Source organism: Choloepus didactylus, chromosome 3 (assembly GCF_015220235.1).
Source record: "Choloepus didactylus isolate mChoDid1 chromosome 3, mChoDid1.pri, whole genome shotgun sequence".
NCBI lineage: Eukaryota > Metazoa > Chordata > Mammalia > Pilosa > Megalonychidae > Choloepus > Choloepus didactylus.
The window spans coordinates 130,398,762-130,414,106 of record NC_051309.1 but is presented as its reverse complement, the minus strand read 5'-3'; the positions used below and the strand labels follow the sequence as shown (position 1 = coordinate 130,414,106).

The 15,345-nt window shown below is 37.3% G+C and overlaps 1 pseudogene; it reads right to left on the bottom strand.

The window, feature by feature from the left end:
* Positions 1 to 498: 498 nt before the first annotated feature.
* Positions 499 to 3,213, bottom strand: LOC119528788 (annotated as a pseudogene).
* Positions 3,214 to 15,345: the final 12,132 nt, after the last annotated feature.

Genomic DNA, 15,345 nt, shown 5'->3' with positions numbered 1-15,345 from the left:
AAAATCTTTTTTAAAAGGTAAATATTTTAATGACCCTGAAAGCTTCTAAATGTATTAATATTTGAGTCAAAATTCTAGACTTCTATAGAGATATCACATAAACACCTCTTTTTAAACTGCTGATTTCATCTTGGTTATAAAAATCACCAAGCATTCAAAAATTAATTGTGGTAATAAATGCACAACTATATAATGGCACTGTGAACTGATTGTACACTTTGGATGATTGTATGGTATGTGAATATATCTCAATAAAATTGAATTTAAAAAAATCACCAAATATTATACTGCTAAAAGTATTTCTTCCTGGACTTGGGCCATTTAGTGTCTTTTCAATCCCCAAACTTAAAATTATTGTCTTCCTATATCTAACAATTCTGTGCAGGATAGATATTAAGAGAAATAAAATTAAATGAGATTTAATATTTTATTGTTACCAAATACTGCAACGAGTTTGCCAGATGAATCAGAGGATTTGCTCACTAGGAAAGCTAGCTTTTAAATCAATTATTGATTTTCCTCCTGAATTTACACTTGTCTATTGAGTCAGTTACTGAGCCTTCATGTAGGATTTTTAAATTTTCTCCTAAGAGCTCTCTGAAAAGCTTTCAAATCTGCAACACAGCTATAATCTTCCCCAACGATTACATGAGATACTCCCTCAGCTAAATAAAAAACTATTTTTGCTCCATGAAATCAAAGCTCCAAGGCTTCAATAGCTAATCTTGTTTCTTCAATTTTGGTTCTCAAGTCAATAATAAAAGCATTCATGTCCAAATAAATCATATAAAACATACTAAGAGGAGAGCTGTGCCAGGAATATCGATATTCTGAATCAGCAATCACAGGAGACATTTTTCAAGAGTCTGTTCATCAGACTTTTTAATTCCTGAGAACACTTCCTTCAGTTGGTTCAAATCTGTATCAACAAAATAACTATCACCATAGCAATCATACTCACAAGCAAAATGTTGTTTTGTTGATGGACACATTTGAATCATAATGCGATGCTGTCATGGCACACAGCTTTTGGTCTTAAAACACTCTAAAAGCCAATCAGGCTTTACAACATCATGTTATTTGAAGAAATTATGTTTTTCACTCTGATGTTCTCAATGCTGCTGTTATGCAGTACGTGTCTGGGCCTGGATTTTGTACTATGTAACCGCCAAGTTCTGCAATTCTGTTCTCCAGGTCAGTCTTTGGATGGTTGTCTATTCCACTCATAACACAAAACTCCACATCTTCAAATATATTAGAAACTTTTGTTTATGTTGGAAAAATTAGAGGCTTTTAAGTGTTCATCAATTCCAATAAGTTTCTTGATCTTTGGGGCAACTTTCCACTTTTTTCCCTTATGGTTCATCATTACCACCTACACAGAGGTGTTTAGAAGTAAGCTTTCCATATGCTTTTCCCCTAAGTTGTTCTTAGTCATCCAGAGCCATGCATTCATGCCATTCTTTGTCTTCTCTTATCTTTTCAATTTGTGGAAAACACAAGGTGCAGTCAGTTTTATACATATCACTAGGTACAATTTCTGCTGCCTTAATCTGAACAATGACAGCATTACAAGGTTCAATATACACTTCTGGCTTGTCTGTTTCACATAAAATGTGACTTGATGGTGCTTTTCTATGAAAAGTATTCCAATGTTTGGGCAATTTCAAGCCCAGATCATACAGTTCTTGCATGGTATAACCTAAGCCAACATGAAAGAGAATGAAACACACATCACCAGAAGGGGATTTCTCTGCTACTGCACACAAAAAGTGGGACATTATTCCACCCCGTGAACCTTTACCCCAATAGCCTCCAACATTTAAGATGTCTAGTTCATCCATTAGTCCACTTACATACTCTGGCTTAAGTTTTACCCATCCTTCACCTCTTTTCTCTGGTTTGTAAATGGATAAAGGATATTTTATCATAATGCCCTCTTCTCTTTTATCTATGGCTTCATTCAAAGCATCTATTACTTCTTTCTTAGTATGAGCCTGTGTTTTCTGCACTATTTCCATTCTACATGGTATTGGTGTAAAAATACTACTAAGAATTTCATACCTCTTTTTCAGGGTCTCATGTCCTAGTTTTTTTTATTAACTATGAATATGTGAAAAACACAATTACAAGTTTGCAGATAAGAGTCTTCTACCTTTCTTTTAAAATCAAACTTGCTCCCTTTTTGCATAAAAGTTTGGGTATTAGGGTTATAGGCCATCATTTTACCATCAAGGATACAGTTTTGTGTATCTATTTTGAATGCATTATGAATGAATGGTGTTAAAGAACCTTCACATGGAGATACAACAGAATGATAAGTATAGTGGTCAAATCCATTTCAGGAGAACTTAATACACATTCCCATCTTTGTATATTTGCATGCATTCACCATTTAGCTTGGTTTCAATGTAGAAACTCTGCTGTTTCATGTCCTTCTCAATGCCCTGAATATCTAGAATAGCAGCTGGCATTGATTTAAAGGCAGGAAATAAAGTGATAGAAATATCACTGAGCCCTAGTAAAGGATCATGCAGTTGCCTACGGACTTTTTACAGATCTGTGGTTACATTATACAACTCGGCAGCATCATTATGAAAAATGGAAAATACACTTTGCTGACTAAAACCAGGCTTTAAGTACTTTACAATCATTCATTGAGGCACTTTTGTTCAACTGCTGAACTTTGAGTTATAAACTGAAGAAGACTCTTCTTTACCAGGTCCTTTCTTTCGGCAGAATTATTATTGGCAACTGAGTCTAAAATGTCATTTCCTTGCAGTATGGTTAAACTTCCTTTCTGTAAACATCTTGGCTTCAACACGAAGTATGCAATTATTACAAAATCTCCAGCATCTCCATGAGTTCCAGCAGGTGTTCTGTAGTTTAAAAGTTTAAGGGCATCTTTTCCTTCTCTTGGTAAATTAAGCAAAGTTCAATATAAAGCTTAGCAGGCATAGTTTCTTTAATGCCATGGCCATTCTCTCACTTTCCAGTTGAGGAAGAATAAGTCTCATTGCTGGATAAAAAGAGTCTGTGACATCAATTTCGTTCTTTTGAAGGGCATCATGAAATTTTCTCCAATAATCTAAAAATTTGCTGTAGTGTCTGATTTTTTTCTGCACATCCTTTACTTTTCTGTATTTCTTCTAAAGTTGAATATAAATCTGCAAAAAGACCATGTGATGCAATGATTTGTGAAATTTGTGACACAGCTATAGAAGCTTATCCTCCACTCCTGAAGTCCTCTCCAAGGAGTGTGTGAGATCAAGAACAGCGAACCGAGGAGCAGCAAGTGCTCCCATTGTAAGGACTTGCTTGACTGCTGCTGCTGAGGGGGATACCCCAACTGACTGCAGGGAGACTCTTTCTCTGTAATAAATTTTAAGATCAGGAAGTGTAAAGCCTCCAACTTTGCTCTTCTTTTTCAAGATGTCTTTGACTATTTGTGGCCCCTTACTCTTCATTTAAATTTTATGGTCAGCTTTTCCATTTCTGGAAAGAAGGTTGTTAGAATTTTGATTGAGATTGCATTGAATCTGTAAATTGCTTTGGGTAGAATTAACATCTTAACAATATTTAGTCTTCTAATCCATGAACATGGAATAACCTTCCATTTATTTAGTTCTTCTTTGATTTCTTTTAGCAAATTTTAGTTGTAGTTCTCTGTGTACAAGTCCTTTACCACCTTGGTTAGATTTATTCCTAGATATTTGATTTTTTTTAGTTGCTATTGTAAACGGAATTTTTTCCATAATTTCTTCTTTTGGTTGTTTATTATTAGTATAGAGAAACACTACTGATTTTTGGGTTTTGGTCTTCTATCCTGCCAATTTGCTGAATTCACTTTTAGCTCTAGGCTTTGTTGCATATTTTTCAGGATTTTTTGTATATAGGATGTTGTCATCTGCAAATGCAGAAAGTTTTATTTCTTCCTTTCCAATTTAAAAGATTTTATTTCTTTTTCTTGCCTAATTTCTCTGGCTAGATATTCCACCACAATGTTGAACAACAGTGGTGACAGTGGGCATCCTTGTCTTGTTCCTGAACTTAAAGGGAAAACTTTCAGGCTTTCACCAACTAGGTATGATGTTAGCTTTGGGGTTTTCATATATGCCGTTTGCATGTGAGTGAGTTTCCTTCTATTCCTAGAGTGCTGGATTTTGTGAAATGCCATTTCTGCATCACTTGAGATGATCATGTGCTTTATTTCCTTCATTATGTTAATTTGATGTATGATATTTTCTCATGTTGAACCACCTTTGCATACCTGGGATACATCCCACTTGGTCATGGTGTATAATCATTTTAACATACTATTGGATTGGGTTTGCTAGTATTTTGTTGAGGAATTTTGCATTTATATTCATAAGGAGTATTGGTCTGTAATTTTCTTTTCTGATGGTATATTTTTCTGGCTTTGGTATGAGGGTGGGGTAGGCCTCATAGAATGAATCAGTGAATGTTCCCACCTCTTCAATTTTTTGGAAGAGTTTGAGCAGAATTGGAGTTATGTCTTCTTAGAATGTTTGGTAAAATTCCCATGAAGCCATCTGGTCCTGGGCTTCTCTCTTTTTTTTTTTTTTTTGGATGTTTTTAATAACTGATTCATCTCTTTACTAGTTTTGGTTTGTTGAGATCCTCTATTTCTTTTTGAGTCATTGTAGGTAGTTTGTGTGTTTCCAGGAATTTGCCCATTACATCTAGGTTATCTAATTTGTTGGTGTATAGTTGTTCATGGTATCCTTTGATAGATCTTTTTATATCAGTGGGGTCAGTAGTAATGTTCCCCTTTTCATATCTGATTTTAGTCAATTGTGTCCTCTCTTTTTCTCTTTGTTAGTCTAGCTAAAGGTTTTCCCATTGCATTGATCTTTTCAAAGAAGCAACTTTTAGTTTCATTGATTCATTTTTTTAATTCTCTATTTATTGGTCTCCACTCTAATCTTTGCTATTTCCTTCCTTCTGCTTGCTTTGGGTTTAGTTTGTTCTTCATATTCTAGTTCTTCCACTTTTGAGGATAGTTCTCTGATTTGAAATCTTTCTTCTTTTTTTATATAAGAATTTAGAGCTATAAATTTCCCTCTCAGCACTTCCTTCGCTGCATCCCATAAATTTTGGTATGTTGTATTTTCATTTTCATTCACCTCAAGATATTTCTTAATTTTCCTGGTGATTTCCTCTTTAACCCATTGGTTGTTTAAGAGTATGTTGTTTAATTTCCACATATTTATGAATTTTCCATTTCTCCCTTATTAATTTCTAACTTTATTCCATTGTGGTTGGAAAAGAGACATTGTATGATTTCAATATTTTTTGATTTATTGAGACTTGTTTTGTGATCTAAGATATGGCCTAGTCTGGAGAATTATCCACATGCACTTGAGAAGAATATGTATTCTTTTATTGTTGTTTTTCTTCCTGCTCCCCAGCCTGAATCATTTCAATTTTCTTGTCCATGAGTTCATCAATTCTTTCTTCTGCCAGCTCAGATCTGCTCTTGAAACTGTCCTGGAATTTTTCATTTCGGTTATTGTGGTCTTCATTTCCAGTAGTTCTGTTTGGTCCTGTTTTCAAGTTTCTGTCTCTCTACTGAGATTCTCATATTATTCATTCATTATTTTCCTGATATCTTTTTTGGTATTTTCCTTCATCTCCTTAAGCATGTTGATGATCACTTTTTAAACTCTTTTTCTGTTATGTCCATAGTCTGGTCTTCTTCATTGATGTTTTCTGGACTTTTATCCTCTTCCTTTGGATGAGGCATCATTTCCTGTTTCTTTGTTTGTCTTATAATCTTTTGTTGCTCCCTGTCCATTTTAATATTTTAAAATGTTGACTTTGGGGTTTATCCTCTGAGATGTCTTTTTCCTGAGTTTGTAACCAGCTGCTGATATGACAGAGGTTTTGTGGAGTGTCAGCCCTCCTACCAGAAAGATCTGCCCACGGAGAATGCAAAGTTCAGGGTCCTGCTTGTCTTTTCTGGGCCTGTGTCTTGTTCTGGGTTAGTGCTTGCTAGGGACCTTAAGAGTTCCTATGTTTACAGGAGTTTGATTGTCCCCTCTACTTCCTGGCCCCTTGTCTTCTCCTCTCTAGGGCAGTTTAGAGCTGGCCAACACTTCCCTTGTGGTTCCCTGGTCTTCCTCCAGCTGAGAAAAACTGACTTCAGAAACTCCGCTCCCACGTGATCCCTCTCCCAGAATTTGTCCTCTAGGCAAAAGTAGCTTGAGTAATGAAAACAGTGTGAGAAACAATTGAAACAGATGGCCTGGACAAAGGATTACCTGCTTTAAGTCTAGTAGTGGAACACCTGGGAGAGGAAGAAGTTCTGCTTCCTGGGAAGTACCCTGATCAGAGCTTTTGATTAGCTTCCTCCATGGCTCCCCAAAGCTGTGCTTTTTGGCTTGCCCAGCAAATGCAGTCCTTCGACTGTCCTCTGCAGCTCTGAGGAAGCCCACCATCTTTGAAAGTCCTTTGCTGCTTTTGTCAGGGGTGGGTTGGAGCAATAGTCATCCTCAGAGTCCACTTCCACAATCCAAAGAAGCTAATCAAAAGCAGTGATCAGTGTTTGGAAGTAGATTTCAATGTCTTTTTCTGGCACCAGGAAGTTACACTAGGGGCCAGACCACACTGCTTCCTGCCCTGAGACTGGGGGATGGGCAGTGGTAACTGCCATGCAGACAGAGCAGTTTACTGGTATTTACCATAATTTGCCAGCCTCTTCCTTTTGCTTTTCCCTGAATGCTGTGTAGTGTTTTACTGGACTTTGGAGTTTTGAAATAGTGGATTTAGACAGTTTTTGCCTGTTTAACAGTCATTCTGGTGAAGGAACTGACTCATGGAACTTCCTACTCTGCCATCTTCCCACAATCCTCTCAATTTTTTTTTTTGATATCTTTAAAAAAATCTCTTGGGTAAATAAAAGTTTAAATTTTTATGTATTTGAATGTATCAAACTTTTACTTTTTGGTTGGTGCCCTTTCTGTCTTCCCTAACCTGAAGAAATAGATATAGTCTATTCTATTTTCTTCTAAAAAATTATAAAGTTTTGCTTTTCACATTGAAGGCTTTACTCTATCTGAAATTAATTTGTGTGGGGTATGAGGTAGAGATCCAATTTTATTTTTATGCTTATATGGATAACACTTGTCCTAGCATCAATTACTTCATGAGCATTGTATTCTTCTGCATTTAAAGGTTTCTTACACTTTATCATTTTCTTTTTATGGTTTTGCATCTCTGTTGCTGTATTTGTTCCTAGGTATTATTTTTTGTTGCCATTGTTAATAATATCCTAAATTTTTAAAAATATTTTGATCATTTGTTAGTGACGCATAGAAATGCAATTGATTTTCTAATATGGATTTTATATTCTACAATCTTGCTAAATTTTTATTAATTCTAATAATTCATGAATAGATTATTTTTGATTTTCGATGTGAACAATCAGGTCATCTATGACAGCTTGTTTCTTCCATTCCATTTTTTTCTTGTCTTAGAGTACTGCCTAGGACCTAAATTAGAAGCAGTGAGAGCAGGCAGATTTTCTTCTTCCTGATGTTAGAAGGACTTCCACTAGTGTTTTGCCTTTGAATACCACATTTGTTGTAAAATTTTATAGCGATCTTTATCCACTTAATGAAATTCTCTTCTATTGCTAGATGACTCAGGGTTGTTTAAATCATGAATGGATATTGAATTTTATAAAATTATTTTCTGCATCTATTGAGATCATTATATGATTTTTCTGCTTTAATCAGTTCATGAGCAGATTAATAGATTTCCTGAGGTTAAAACCTATCTCCATGCATGTGATAAATCCATCTTGTGATGATATATTTTGTTTATATACTATTGGATTTGTTTTTGTTTAAGATTTTTACATTTATGTTCATGAATGATATTGACCTGTGATTTTACTTTCTCTTACTGTCTTTTTTCTTGTTTTGTCATTAAGTTTACGCTAGTCTTAAAGAACAAGTTGAGGATTGTCCCTTTTTATTCTATATTCTAGAAGAATTTGCATCAAATTGGAATCATCTTTTCCTTGTAACTTAAGTAGAACTTGCTGGCAAAATTTTGGTCTGGTTTATTCTTTCTGGGAAGATTTTAAATTATTAAATTAAAAAATTTTTGAAAGAATATGGAACATTTCATGTTTTCTATTTCTTCTCCAGTCAGCTTTGGTATTATATTTTTCTTGAATTTGTCCAATTTTCTGTTTTCAAATGTAATGGCACAAACTAGTTGTCTTTTCTTTTGATTTTTAAGGTATTCTATTAATTTTTAAAAATATCTTCTGTATCTGTAGTGATTCCTTTTTTCATCCATAGTATCACTTATTTTTACTTTATCTTCTTTTCTCTTGAGGAGCCTTGCCAGTGGTATTTTAGTAGTCTTTTCAAAGACCAATATTTCACTTTGTTGATCCTCTAATATATATTTATTTCTATTTCATAAATTTCTGTTCTTTTCTATATTATTTCTCTTCCAACTTTCTTTGAGTTATTTATTATTTATTTCCAGTATTCAAATTTTTTATTGTACTTTCTTCCTTAACTCTTGGGTTTTCTGAATTGTGCTTTAAAATTTGCAAACATAGAGGATTGTTTTCAGCTATGATTAAAGTTTTAATTTTTAATTTCTGTGTTCTCATGATAAACTTTCTGCTATAACAAAGAATTCCAAATCTCAGAGGGTTTAATATAAGATACATTTATTTCTTGCTCATTTGAAGTCTAATGTGACTGTTGCTGATTGGGCAGCTCTCCTGTATGACATAGAGAGTATGCTTTTTTCCCCTTTAGATTGCCAATGTTCTCAGCAAGCATATCCTTATGTTTCTAATGAAAAGGAAGCAAGATTATGGAATATTGCAGAGGATATTATGTGGTCAGGCCTGAAAGTTCATGTATCACTTCTGCCGTATTCTACAGGACAGAGCTAAGTCTTCTAGATATTAGAGAAACTGAAAATGTGGTTTATCTGAATGTGCAGGATGAAGAGGAGATTTAGAATTCCAACCACAATTTCTAATGTAATTACATCATGGTCAGAAAATGAGTTCTGTATGATACTTGTTCTTTTAAAAAATTGTGACATGGTTAATTTTTATAAATGTTTTGTGTATGCCTGAAAATGATGTATATTTTCCAACTATTGGGTGCAGCCTTCTTTTTGTGTATCTATTCAATCAAGCTTGTTAATTTTATTCAAATTATTTGCATCCTTATTAATTTTTCTTATCTACTTTATATATTAATGACTAAGAGATGTGTATTAGATATTCCCACAGTGTTGATGGATTTGTCAATTTTTCTTTGCAGTTCTTTTAATTTATATTTTATTTATTTGGAGGCTATGATATTAAACAAAATACATTTACAATGTGATATTCTTTTGATTATATCCTTTTATCTTTATAAATTTTCCTATCTCAGTAGTAATGTTTTTTTTTTTCCTTTAAAGACCATTTTGTCTTATATTAATTATGGTGATATCACTTTCTTTTGGCTAAATATGCCTGGTTTTCCTTCTGAAACAAGGAAAATAATAGATCTATTTTGGATTCTCTCACTCTATTCCTATGTCTTCAACTCTTTTTTATATTCTCTGTCTTTTTATCTCTGTTGCTTTATTCTGTATTTCTTCTGTGTGAGAATCTTCCATTGATTAATTCTCTCCTCCACTGAATCTATTTTTTGTTTATCTCTTACACTGAATTTTTACTTTTAATTATTATACTTTTTATTTCTAGGTGACTCTGCCTTGCTATTTTAGCTACTCTCTTGCTGAAAAGTCATGTTTTTAATCCCCTAAAGCATTTTTTTTACTTCTTTAAAAATACAAACATTCTTATTTTCTTTTTCTAATACTGTCCCTATATCTGTTTATTTTTAGTATCCAAATTCCTGTTGTTTATTTCTGTAATGCTTATGGTAGCTTGGTTTCTTGTGTGTTTTGTGATTTTTCTTTTATTGTGAACTTTCATTCAAAATAATACACCATCTGTTGCAAGTCTCTAATGTATGATTTATGGATACATTCCTTCAGGGAGAATTTTTGTTCCTTTCTGCCAAGTGTGTGGGAACGTTACAGACCTGGGTCCAGGTCAAATTAAGATTTTCAGTTTGTGATTTTCTCCTTCTGTGTGAACAGGGTATATTGTGATCTCAAATCCATGTCTGGACCTTCTAGTTGTTGTGAATTCTCAGGAAAGCTTTCTTCTCCCCATAGTCAAGTCTCTGCCAGATTTCCTTGCTGCTTCCCACTGTGAAGCTTTATTTATTTATCTTCTAAGTTAACTTTTCCTGAGTGCTTAGGCCTTCTTAAGCATGGATTTTATGCAGGGTGGTCACTAATGGAGCTCTCTGCTCTGTGAGGATGCAAAGTTCTAGGTAACTTTGGATCCATAGACACCATCAAGGTATATGACTGCTTCAGTTCTCACCGATCTCCCTAGTCTTCGGCTCCTGCTGAATTCCTGGCAGCCTCCTCCATTCACCTAAAAAGTGTTTTTAATATTTTATGTAGCATTTTTTCAAGGAATTAAAGAGAATTGTTAATGAATTTCTATGTTATTCTTTCAATTAGCATTTAAATATAGTTGAAGTATGGTACGCATATTTGAGGGAGAGAGCCTCATTTTTCCATTCTTCTGCTAGTGCTGGATGCATCATTGAATTTGTGGATCTCTTGGAATAGCTTCAGTTGTCAGAAGTGAATGGCATACAGACTGGCATCATTATCTTTATAAGGCTTATAAAAATCAACGCTGGTCTTCCACTCAGTGACCTTGTTAACTTCTATCTCAAGTCACGTTTTGGGGCTTGATTTTTCTCATCTGGAAGCTCCTCAATCCATATCTGGACCTTCCCTGACTACATAGTCTCAGGAGAGCTTTTTTCAGGGTTTGCTCCCCTCACTTGGTTTATTTAGTAGATATCTTCCCACCCAGTAAGGCTTACAGATTTTCAGAGAGATATTGATCTCTTTGACCCCCAGGTAGTTTGCCTGGAAGAGCTTGAGCCCCTGCTAGTTACCTTTAGCCCCCACTGTACCATAGAAATATCATTTTCTATGTGTGATATGATGTGAAAAGGGTTGAAGTTCTTTTAACAATCCTTCTGCCTCTAAAACTCTTGATTCTAAAGATAAATTATTAAAGCACTTTCCTTCTTTGGGCATTTTTTCACTGAATGTACATACTGTATTCAAGAAAGAAGAGAGTGAGTTTAACATAGGGTTGCTTTGAACTGAAATCTTCAAAAGGAGTTTTGTGTTTTTGTGAATGAGAAAAAATCTCAAGAATTTGTTTTGTAGTGACTTATTTAGAGTCAGTAATCCCATTCTAGGAAAATGATTCTGATTATTTGAAAAAGCCAAGGAAGGCCCTTTATGGCTTTTCAGGCACAAATCTTATTTGCTGATAAACTAGTTTCATTGTACGTCTCCTTACTGCTTTTTCATGAGCACCATGTTATAGAGGAAATTTAAGGTCAACTTAAGTGATCTCATGTCCTTTCCCATTTTTTTGTTTATATTTAATAGTTGTGTGCCTTTGTTTTACTTTGTATTTTCAATTCCTTTTATTTCCCTAGTATTTTGAACAGCTTGAAGAAACAGAGCCTAATTTCACTTCCTGTGGTGCTTTGAAGCTATGTATGTACCATGGAAAATCATGTTCTTAAATCTAATCCATTCCTGTGGGTGTGAACCCATTGTAAGTAGGAACTTTTGATGCTGTTACTTCAGTTGAAGTGTGGCCCAGCCCAGTCAGGATGGTTCTTAATCCTATTACTGGAGTCCTTTACAAGCAGAATGAAATTCAGACAGAGAGAAAACCACAGGAAGCAAGAAGCTGAACATCTACAGAACCTGGAAGAGAGAGACCAGGAGATGCCACCATGTGCCTTGCTAACCAAGGATCCCCAGCAGTCAGCCTCAAAATGCCATGGTGTTCAGGAAGAAAGCATTGCCTTGATGATACCTTGATTTGGACTTTCTTTTAGCCTCAAAACCATGAGCAAATAATTTCCCATTGTTTAACCTGACCCATTGCATGATATTTTGCTTGAGTAGCCTAGGAAACTAAAACACTTCCTGAAGAATCAAACCTATAAAACCTTTTAAAAACAGTAATTGGTTTTATTAATACCTAAAGGCAAGGGCCCAACATTCTCTACTTCCAGCTGTTTCCAGCTTGGTTTTGAATTATGCATTAAGAGAAATGTTTAACACTCAGAAACCCAGAATTCAGTCTGGCTCTGTAGGGACATTGTTTAGGTATGATGTATTGTGTTCTTTAAAAAAAAACAGAACCCTGTAATCTGCCCTAGACCCACTGAATCTGAACCTCTGTGAGCAGGAGGTCAAGGAATACTCAGTTTTATAGAAGTGAAAATTTAAGCTTTGGGGACCAGTTCTCTGGAAACAGAAGAGAGAGTAAATCCTTTTTGGCTGGAAATGAGGGAAGTGTTGAAGAAATCTTCACAGAGTAGTTCTCTCTCTCTGATTTGTCCTTGAAGGATGAATCGAATATTTGTTAGAGAAGACTGAAGCAGGATACTTTAGTCAGAAGGAGTGGCTTGAGTAAAGTCACAAGAGTGAGATCCTTGGCATATTTTTGAGAGCTGTAAATGGTCTTATGGGACAGATTATAAGTTGCATGACGCAAGGTGGGGGTGGAGGCAGAAATAGCAGAAGACAGGTCTGGAAAGTAGACAAGGGCTAAATTACGTAAGATCTTGAATAATAAGTTGCATTTTATTTCATAGGCAATAAAAGCCAATAAAGGATTCAGAAATATGATAATAGTGAGGTGAGATTTTCATTTTATAATATAACTGTGGCAGCAATGTGGAGGATGAATTCCAGGGAGAAGAAACTGGAGGCAATGAGACTGGTTAGAAGATTATTAGAATAGCTTAGATGAATGATTATAAGGCAGAAGTTAGGGAAAGAGAACAGGGGGGATAGATTTGGGATTATTTATGTACTCAACAAATATTTGTTGACTACTTTGTATGTGTTAGGCCCTGTGCTAGCTGCTAAGAAAAAAGAAAACATGACTGTATGACTGTTCCAAACTGAATAAAAATTATGTCTTATTTACACACACACACACACACATTTGTTCCCAAATATGTATGGATAAAATTTATGGATATAAAATTAGAAGGAAATACTTTTTAAAACAGTGGTATCCTTTTTGTGGAAGGAATATAACTATTTTAACCTTTCTTTTTTAGATATTTCTGAATTTTCTAACGTATCTACAGTGTCGGTATATTGCATTTTTTAATTTTATAATTTAAAAAAATATGGTTTTTGCCTCCTACTGAGAAGACAGATGTGTAAACAAACAACGATATAGCAATAAAATAATTGTTACACTGGAGATATGCTGAAAAATCACTGAAAACAAGTGAGAAGTAGTATCTAAGTATGCCTTGGGGAGAAAGTGCAGTCTTCATGAAGGAAGCAGCGTTTTAGTTGAAGCTCATAAGACAGACGGGAGTCCCAGAGAAGATATTCCAGGCAAAGTGCACAGCATTGGAAGATTAATCTGAGGAAGTAGGCAGGTGTCATATTCTGAAGCGGCTAGTATACTTTGCGCCCACGGTCACTCACAGGGAGTCATGCGAAGAACCAGAGAGGTGGATCCCGACTGTATGCAGTCTGGAAGTGCTTCCCTTGGGTCCCCACATCCTGTGAGAAGGCTTCGGGAACAACTGGGAAGTGAAGTGATAACGCACCTCGGATTTGGAAACAGCAGGCGTGGACTCCAGTCTCTTCTGCTCAAGCCAGCAGTGCGATCTCAACGGGGCCGCAGACCTCAGCAGACGAGGACAAGAGGAAAACATCGAATAATGGAAACGTGAAGATGACGAAGGCGGCGAACTTCCTGGGGCTATTCGTGTGTCTGCTCATTTACATCGCCAACATTAAGTGGCCCTGGGCCCCACCACCCAGGCCTTCCTCAGCATCACCGAGGTGGCCGCCAGACCTCGGAGGGGCCAGTCCATGGTGGCCGAAGCGGGGCTGTGAGATCCTCCATGGGATCATGTTTGATGTAGGGAGCCGGCACCCATGTACTCACCTTCCAGTTTGCCCAGCAGTCCGAAGAAACTCCCACTTTGCCGATGACGTTGAAAAGAGCACTCAGTGAATTCAGGAATTATCAGATGTCACTAGATAAGAAATCCCTTTTGACTTCTGGGGAGTCACGCCTGTGGTACTCAAGGCAACAGCGGGTTTACACCTGTTACTGGGAGAAAAGGCTCAGAAGCTATTGCAAACGGTGAAAGAAGTGTCTGAGGTATTGCCTTTCCTTGTAAGGGACAACTATGTTTTCATCATGAATGGAAAAGACCAAGGCATTTTGGGTTGTATCATGGTCAACTTCCTCACGGGCATTCTAAAAGTCCGTGGAAGGAGCAGCGTGGGCATGTCCACTTGGGCAGCGGGTCCCTCGGGGAGGAAACCACAGAGGGCAACGTCACAGCGGGAACACCCCCGCAGACAGAGGGGACGGTGTAAGGCAGGGTTCAGGGCCTGCACACACCGGCCTGAATGTGCTCCGTTTGCCTCGTCTGCCTCCCTGCCCAACTGGCGCCAAGGCAAGTAGAAAGAGGCATCTGGGCTTGGACCCGCGTTCTATCCCTGCCCCCCAGGTCCCATGGGGGTGAAGCCTCATGCCGCACAGGTCACGCTAAGGCGCAGGCAAGGCCCCTGACAGGGAGAACTCTGCAAGGCCCGACTGATCCACGCAGAGGGTCCACACGCTGAGAAAGGAGGGGGGCCCGCAGACCCCCGTCGCCTAGGCAGGGGCCCTTCTTCCGGCACGCCAACAGCACAGTCAAGGATGAAATCATAGCATTGTTAAGCCACCCGACGGGCCAGGAAGAGGAGGCTGTTCTCAGGAAGAATGTCGCCATTTTGGGAGGATGTTTCAAGGTAAATCCGGGTGTCCCACCCTGCAGACTCAGCGGCGGGAGTGGGGCAGCTTGGCAACAGGAAGCCCCAGCGAGGAGCTGGGCTGCTACAAGGCTGGGCTCTTCTGTAGGGTCAGGAAGTCAACGTAATGAAACATGACACCCAGACCCAGCCAGTCTCAACATCGTCACTTTTCCCAGTTAGTTTCAGCTCTCTGTTCCCTGGAAACCTGAGCTCTTGCAGCGGAAAGCTGCTGTGGGTGAGGTCCATGCACACAAAAGAGTTGTTGTGCCGGAGGGACGGGGGGTGGGTGTTCCTGCTGCCCCCTGTGGTTTCCTCCTTGAGGGACCAAGCGCCACCTTGAGGTGGGGGTGGGGAGTTGTATGGGCGGCCCTGCTGCTCTTGGGG